The sequence below is a fragment of the Phalangium opilio genome, unplaced genomic scaffold (assembly GCF_054372755.1).
Source record: "Phalangium opilio isolate 3A_F unplaced genomic scaffold, DU_Popi_V2 ptg000082l_1, whole genome shotgun sequence".
Taxonomy (NCBI): Eukaryota; Metazoa; Arthropoda; class Arachnida; order Opiliones; family Phalangiidae; genus Phalangium; species Phalangium opilio.
Window position 1 is genome coordinate 11738655 of NW_028324189.1, and position 9345 is coordinate 11747999.

Genomic DNA, 9345 nt, shown 5'->3' on the forward strand with positions numbered 1-9345 from the left:
GGCAAACCGAATCATCTGAAAACTAAAATCTTTGGAATAAGTTTTTAAAAATTGATAACTTTCTTAGATCTTCACCGATTTTTATGTTATTAGGCTTAAATTGAAGCTTATTTCAAGCTCTATCCAAATCTTACAACATACTTTTACCTAAACTAACACACATTATAATAACTGTCCTTTTAAAAAAAACCTAACCTAATTATCTGAAAATCAAAATATTTCGGATAACTTTCCGTAACTTTCTTAGTTCTTGATCGATTTTGATGTAATAAGGCTTAAATTAAAGGCAATTTCACACTCTTTAAAAATACAACAGAATTCCTCCACCTAAATCATGACGCAAGGTGAGACTTGTCCTTTAAAAAGATAGAAAAAGAGGGGGTCCTCATCTCTCTCTATGTTAACTCGCGTGTTAAAGAGATCTACAGAGGGGAACCCACGAAGTTTAGAAGAAGAAAAAAAAACAGTACCAGTGTATTAGCGTATATCAAAAGATCACGGAATCCCTGGTGAGAGTTTATGTATGTATAGTCGTTGAGATTCGGCTCGGTTACAAAAACCCTCACTTAGTATGAGGGGGTATTAATTATTGAAGAAGCTCGAATCCTATATATATATAAGTATAAAAAAAAAGATATTATTTATATTTGAAAAGAGATAAAATTATTTAATCTCTTAACGGTAGCTTTATATTAAGTCGTAAAATTGATATTTTGATGGGAGTACAGTTCTTCTCTCAGCTATAGTATTGACGAATGTATGGGTTTTTAAAAGAGAAACCGAAATGTAATCGTAAATAAGTTAAATAGGAGTCAAAAGATATATTTAAAGTAGTATTACACCATCTATTTAAAACAAGAGATATCATTTTGCGGTTATGCCACTATATACTAAAGATAGAGAAACATTGAATAACAAATTAAAAATTTGCATAATGAACGTATCTACTAATTACTTCGAGTATGTTTTTAAACACCAGAAACCATTTGAGAATGTATTGAATATTCCTCGTAATATAAACAGTTACTATTTAGCATTACTTCGGCATTTATTTATTTATTTATTTTATTTATTTATTGAGGGAATGATTGCCCACAAAGTCATCAAAGTGACGTGTAAATGGGCATCGTACGTAGTTACAAATTCATTCAAGGCTCGAATAATTTCTGTATTTAATGAGTCACGTGTAAGAACTCGGGCTGCATTTGATCCATCCACGTGTTCTTACCTTATTTCAATAACAAAAATAGAAACAAAGTATAAAGTGGATAGATAACTGTTCTGTTACAATCTTTAATTCTAGGTTTTTAAGGGCCCATTAAAACGGGCTCTCTCTCGATCTCACGCCCGGGCTCTTGGTTAGTTTATTTTGTTAAGAATAAGTCGGCTTACATCTAAGCAGAAAAACTCTTAAACCATTCATCTCTTATTCCATAGAGAAAGCTATCCAATAGAAGAAGAAAATAAGGTTCTTTACAGGCTGTTTCCCTCACTCTACCGTTTGCCCACACTTTTCCATACACACTAGAATAAATAACGTTTTTAAAGGGCCTATTTCCCGCGCTTTTCTCCCCATATAACCGTATAACAATCACCAGCGCGTTTGCCCATATGTGGAGCGCGTGAATGCGAAGATAACCACAAACACGCGCGTGCATGACGCGAGTTCCCGCCAAAATTCGCGCGCGCTACTTTTCTTTTAGACGTATATTCATGAATTTATAATATTCTCCCTTGAAACTTCTCCATTATGTAAACAAGAAGTGATATCTAGTTTATTAGGGAGAAGGTATAAATTCGCCCCACATTTCCACCTTTATCTCCAATCCAAACGTAGGTCCGGAGTTAATCCCCGCCTCTAAATTACAACCAGCCAGCATCTCATTGGTTCTTGAAAACTCGCGTCAGCGCGCCGCGAATGACGAAAATTAAAGTCATATTTTCCGACTGAAGAGAGGCGAAATAGCCCGGCCTCCTTTTACGTCCCCCCTTGTATTTTGAAAGGGGGACTGGGACTATGGCCGCCGCGAATACTTAGGCATCTTAAACCTTCACCCTAATAAACTAGATATCACTTCTTGATGTAAATAAAGCTTCCCTCAAAATGTTTTCAGCTATTAATCCATTACTCATTCCTTATTCAGTATTTTATTAAAATAAAATCAAAGGAATTTAATCGTAATTAACACCATAACTAAATCAAAAAGCCTAATAAAATAAACATTTTCTTAATTAACCGTAGTTCCATGCACATTCTTGATGGGATTAAATATATTCTTGACGTACAATTGGTAGAGTACTCCAGAGTACACTAGTGCACATTCGATACGTTATTCTAACGTACCCAGCGTGCACGCTGTTTGTCCATCCTGTACCATATTGACCAGCTGGTTCCTATTTGGTTCATTCAACATCTAAGGTTTAGCTAAGGCCTATTACTACAATGTACCCTAAATATCTCAAGCCTAACTTAGAACGTGTTACAATTTACTAAATGGGGAAACTGTAACAAAGGCATTGGAGTTTTGAGCTGAAATACCCGATTTCCTTTGGAGAACTAAACCCCCTATGGTTTATAGTAACAACATGTTGCTAACTTCTGTTGTTATTTAGCGCATACTCCATGTTCTAAATGAATGGTCTTCGTGAGAACAAATTGATTTGGTCGTTAAGGGTTCAAAAACCCTAAAGAACCGTAAAAAATTGTACGTCAACCTTATAGGAAATATGGTTTATTTCGTTACGAGTAGAAAACCCCTGGAGTTTCGTGCTTAAACTCTCTATAAACCCTTCAAACTATAATTAGGTCATTGTAAACCTAACCAGAATCTAGTTAGGTTAGACCCAGAAACAATCCTAAGAAATGAAAATATTTTATTTAAAGGGAGAATGAAATTATAAAAAAGATCCATTAATTACTTTACGAATTTTATATAAATTTCCATGTTTCAAGAGTGCTAAGCCTAACGTAACGCACTCATTTTGAATTTATAAACAGATATATGGAACTTTAACCAATTAGCGACCGCAACGCCACGTGACACTTTAGCCGACATCGTGTGGTAAAATAAAAGTAAGATAAGTAATTCTTTCAAATAATTGATGTTTTAAAACTGAAAATTTTAATATTCGTTACTTCAGCCAATCAATTTTGACAGCTTAATTTTTATTTTTAAGGCTTTATTATCAAAATAACTTTTTTATTAATAAGTTTTAGGCTTAGAACTTTTGGTAAGTTTTGTTAATCTATATCTATATAAATCAAAGTCCTGACTGAATGACTGATAATCAACGCCCGGCCCAAACCGCTTGCCCTAGAAGCTATGAAAATTTGCAGTAGTAGGCGCGTACTAAGAAATATTTTTCAATCCGTCGCCATCTTAAAAAATGGCGACCAGAAATGTAAAAAATCTTCTCTATGTAACAAAGTCCGCGCGTTTCAACCGATTTCACAAATATTTAGTACACTGGTTTCCTTTAACCTATAGACGGGCTGAAAGGTCTTTCGGGTTCGATTTGTTGCCATCTTTTTAAATGGCGGCCAAAAACGTAAAACCCTTCTTTATGGAATAATGTCCGCATGGAAAGTAATAAAAAGTGTCCCGACGGGCTGACGGGCAACGCCGAGTGCCTTCGCTCCTAGGGTGCTACAAAAATATTAGTCATCAGTAAAATCTACCCATTCTTTATATCATTTTAATGGAAGTTCTTATTACACGCGAGCGATGCCGCGGGTAACAGCTAGTGCTTTTATATCAATTAACAATTAAAATATTGTTTGGCCTACTTCATTTTCTCTTTAAAACGGTTTAACCCTCAAATTTAGGAAATACCTTTTTTTTTACCAATTACGTACTTAGCAAACTTCCGTAAATTCTATATTTAACAGTTATACAGCAAACTGTCACACGGAATTCCCAACAACAGTAATAATGGCACAGAAACGTTAATTACGCGGATTTAGGCAGGGTTAAACAGGGCTGAGGTAGGTTGGGCAGGAGGACTGGTAATTGGTTAAGGCTAATTGGGTAAGATGACTATTATAGTAAATGACTTAAAAATATCCTTTTTGACGTTAAAAATTAGCGATGAATATATACATATACGTACATATACACCCACCCTAATTAAAAAACCATAAAGTCAATGGTGTAAGGTAGAAGGGAACCACCCGAAATAGTTTTGTTTGGAAGCTCAGAACACAAAAGGACAATTGTAAAACATATTTTTTTTTTCAGAAACTAAAAGGAATTCCGCTAAAAAGACTATTAAGTATTTTAAATATTTTATGGTTATATACCGCACCAAAATATGACAAAAACTATAGCTTATGTTACACCCTAAGAACCCCCAATTATAAGTTTTTATTCGCAGAAGGTAATAATTAGAAGAAAACAATATTGATTCGGTTAAAATTTCAACTTAATTAACCATCGCAATATCTCCAGAAGTTAAAATTCACTGTAAACATTTTTATTTTAATTCTTTTGTCGGGTTAATTTGAATATTTCACGGTCAACTTGTTCTTGTTAAGATATATTCAAGAAGTGATATGTAATTTATTAGGGAGAAGGTATAAGATGCCTAAGTATTCCCGCGCTATAGTCCCAGTCCCCCTTTCAAAATACAAGGGGGGATGTAAAAGGAGGCGGGGATATTTCGCCTCTCCTCATTCGGAAAATACGTAACCAATGAGATGCTGGTTGTAATTTATAGGCGGGGATTAACTCCGGACCTACTATACGTTTGAACTGGAGATAAAGCTGTAAATGTGGCAAATTTATACCTTCTCCCTAATAAACTAGATATCACTTCTTGATATATTATTGTAGTTGGCCGTGGGCTTCCAGAACATCATATCAAGACGGGAAGTGGGATTACTTAACTCGTATAAAATTATTTTAGTTTATCTTAAAGAAATTAAATAAATTAACTGAACCATTGTTAATTTCACTAAAAACATTTTTCTCTTGGTCTCTTTTGCGAAATTAAGTTAGTTTCGAATTTCACGACGGTCAACTTGTTAAGCCCATATTCTTACAGTTGGCCGTGTCGTAATTGTACTAAACGAATTTGGTGGAATTCATAAACGTCGGACGCAACGCAATTTAGTACAGGCGAAGGCAGGATGTCGTGCGCAAACGTCCTGCCTTTTGCGCACGACGCCCAGCCTTCGCCTGTACTAATTTGCGCTGCGTCCGACGTTTATGAATTCCACCTAAAAAGTATACTGCCTAAAGAAGTTATCGTATTTCGTCAACTCTAAATTACTTAAATACAACTCTAAGATAAAATGAATTATTATAATTTGTTGGTTAGATTACATCTTACGTTTTCTAATCTAATCAAACTCCTACGACGTTTTTAAGGTTCCTTGGAGCAAACACGTCCTTGAGTATGTCCCTCAGTTCAGATCGGCAATAGTAACCTAACTATACATTATCGTGAAACACAAATATTATAAAAATTCATTTATCGATATCGATTTAAAAAAAAATAAGATGGGCAACCCTCAAGGTCGTTTCGAAGTGTCATTCGCAAAATACAATTACGTAAAGAAATATTTAAAAAGAAAAACCCACCATAAGCACTAAAAATTACTTGTATCGGAGTTTGGGATGGTTAATTATACGCCTTGCAGAAATATTATAAAGGTAAGGTAACACGGGGTGATTAAATTATACGTTCATGTTATTAAGTTAGTAAATTCTAGTATGATTAAGTATTTAATGGAAAAGTGTTTTAAAAGCGAGGATAATTAAGGATAATACAGTGGGAATTTTGGACTCGAGTATAAATTCAATTGAACTGTAGACATTTCAAATTAACAATTGAAAAAAAAGGGGTAAATATTTCTAAAAGGTTGAGAACAACTTTTGAGAGCCTTTTGACAATTAAATTGAAATTTTTTCTATGAAATTAAAGGGTATATCTTTTGAGATATTAAAAATTTTTTAAAATTTAAAGTACTTTGCTTCGCTACTTATAGCTACTTGTATTCAATTAAAAAATGGTTATTTGTGAAAGTTACTAAGCAAATAAGCATCTTGAATTGGTATAAACAATTCTGTGGAAGTTATTTCATAGTTCAAAATAGTAAAAACAGAGAGCAGAATTTCATAGTTAACAGACGATAACTACATGTATCTTCAAAGTGCTTACATTTAAATTTAAAACGGTAGAACTACTACTTTGTAGTTTAACAATAGGTAACTTTTTCAAGAGGGTTGAAATTTAAAGATATATATCTTAGCGAGTGCATTAAACATTTTAAGATTAGGTTCCCAATATAAAATTAGTTTTAGCATCGTATACTTAACGTTAAGGGGTTTTAGATGGGGATCATATTGAGTTGATCCTCTCTTTAAGGTATTTTCTCTCGACTGTAGGGTGGGGGTATACCGGCTATTAAGAGTATATCTGGGCGGGTGGCTTTGGGCTATCGTTCCTATAAATTGTATTATAAAAACCGAAAGTGACGCATCGACAAAAATAATCAGGGCATTGAATATATTTTGGAAATTTGCCAAACGTCTCAAAACATTTTTTCAAAAAAATTCGGGCTCCTTCGTTTAATACAGCCCATTCGCTGATCGCTATTTCATGAATTATTCAAAGACAAGAACTCTCTCTCTCTCTCAATCTCTCGAATTGTACGAACTGTACAGATAAAAGCTGAATAGTCAATTTTTAATTTAAACGTATCGCAATGTTAGAGATACAGAGAAGAAGGCGACAAAAACATAGTCAAATACCTTTATAATTTAATTTTACTGGGACAAATCGAGAGGAAAGTCACTGTACTAAAAGTGTTACCCTTTAACCCTTGCACGCTTAAGATAAATTACAGAGTGATTAACCCCTCGAGACTCCATCGCACGCGAGAATCTGAATTACAATTTTTTAAATAAATAAATAACTTAATAATTTGATGCGCAAATATTTTCTAGTAGAAAACCCTTAATTTCAATCGATTATGAAATATTGACATATTTTTTCTCTTCCTTGAATATAAAGTATAGTAAATTGCACAAATATTCAGCGCAAATTCCAAAATTAAAAAAATCCGTTTGCTAATTGCAACTCCCGTATCATACTCTTTGTTTCTGTCGTTATTTCAATAATATTATTTAATAACAAGGATGATTAAGTTTGTTTTGGAAATATAACGTTATAAAATTAAAAAAAATAAATAAAATAAAAATGAAAACAACAACTATGATGGATTATGTAGTTACTATTTAGAAAAAAATTAAATAATAAAACCCTAAAGGCATTTATTTATGTATTTATTAAAATCCTGAAGAACCCCTGGAGTTAGTAAACAAAAACTACGTTGAAAAATTATACTGTTATATACCGCTTTAAAAATTTGCATAAATATGATATAAAACATGGACTAAAACAAACTAAAATCATTAATAATCATACCCTATTTGCAATTAAGTTTCTAAAAATAGTAATATTAATAAAATAAAAAAAATTTAAAATAAAATCCATATAGAATGTATATATACACTTTCTCTATAGGCCTAAATTGAAATATCTCCAACCAAACTTGTTAATTCTTGCTTTGACTACACAATAAATCCCAGGCCAGAAGAAAAAAAATGGGCATGGATTGATTAGGATATATTTATTAAATTTTGAAAGGGGGGGGTTGTATTAAAAATGGGGTATTAAAGGGGGGGTGACGTAGTTGCCCGGCGCCACTCCTTGATAATAGACGCTCTTTCATAAAGATTAAACCTACGACTTCATTAAGACCACCCACTGAACCGTTGAACATTTTTTTTTAACTTGGAATTTTTTTTTTATTTTGTTACTCGCCTTGTCTGACTATAAAATATTATCTGTTAACTCAAGAAGCTCTCTCTTCTCGATAGACTATAGTTCGTGAAATCATTTAATTTTTCCATGAAAATTATTCAATTTTATTCCTTGAAATTCAACGACTTTCGGATGATTTAATTGATTGGCAAAATTTTATACACCTGCATATGAGATCAGTGGGGTTTTTTAATTGCTTAATTTCTTTGGTAAGAAATTAATATCATCGAAGATGAAATAGGGGATGCGTATAATTGATGGGGCTTAATTGATTTTACGTCACAAAGACGCGTTCAGACGGTTGTACCGAATACTTGATCGGTTTCTGTCGCTGAACAGTCAACAACTTAGCGTAAATCCGTTTCAAACCTTTACTTAGCGATTAAGTTATCATAGCCCCCGATTCTAAAGTATGTTATTTGTTTGCCTAAATATAAATTGCAGTAATGGTAAGGATTTTTATGTCCCAAACAGTAACGGCTAGGATTTCTATGTCCCAAACAGTAACGGTAAGCATTTCTATGTGCCAAACAGTAACGGCAAGGATTTCTATGTCCCAAACAGTAACGGTAAGCATTTCTATGTCCCAAACAGTAACGGTAAGCATTTCTATGTCCCAAACAGTAACGGCAAGGATTTCTATGTCCCAAACAGTAACGGCAAGGATTTCTATGTCCCAAACAGTAACGGCAAGGATTTCTATGTCCCAAACAGTAACGGCAAGGATTTCTATGTCCCAAACAGTAACGGTAAGCATTTCTATGTCCCAAACAGTAACGGCAAGGATTTCTATGTCCCAAACAGTAACGGTAAGCATTTCTATGTCCCAAACAGTAACGGCAAGGATTTCTATGTCCCAAACAGTAACGGCAAGGATTTCTATGTCCCAAACAGTAACGGTAAGCATTTCTTATGTCCCAAACAGTAAAGGCAAGGATTTCTATGTCCCAAACAGTAACGGTAAGCATTTCTTATGTCCCAAACAGTAAAGGCAAGGATTTCTATGTCCCAAACAGTAACGGTAAGGATTTCTATGTCCCAAACAGTAACGGTAAGGATTTCTATGTCCCAAACAGTAACGGTAAGGATTTCTATGTCCCAAACAGTAACGGTAAGGATATTTATGTCCCAAACAGTAACGGTAAGGATATTTATGTCCCAAACAGTAACCTAAGTAGTGTAAAACTAAGAGAGAATTATGATGCAGTTCATTGTAAACTTCCGGAAACATGTTTGCCAGTTTCCGAAAGAAAACAACGAGTAAAATTGACCTTGTACCATTTTACAAATCACCAATTGAAGGATACCGAGTTATATTTTCATGGATAAATTAAATATATTCATGGTTTATATTTGGGGAACGCGTATCTTTAAAAATAAAAAATGAATAAAAATTAAGATTGAAATTTCTCATGATGGGCTTGCTTCATTTTTTGTTTCTTTTTTGTTTGACATACGCGTGCAACGAGACACGCTTTCTAAATGTTGTAACTAATTACCCTTTGATTTAATTTA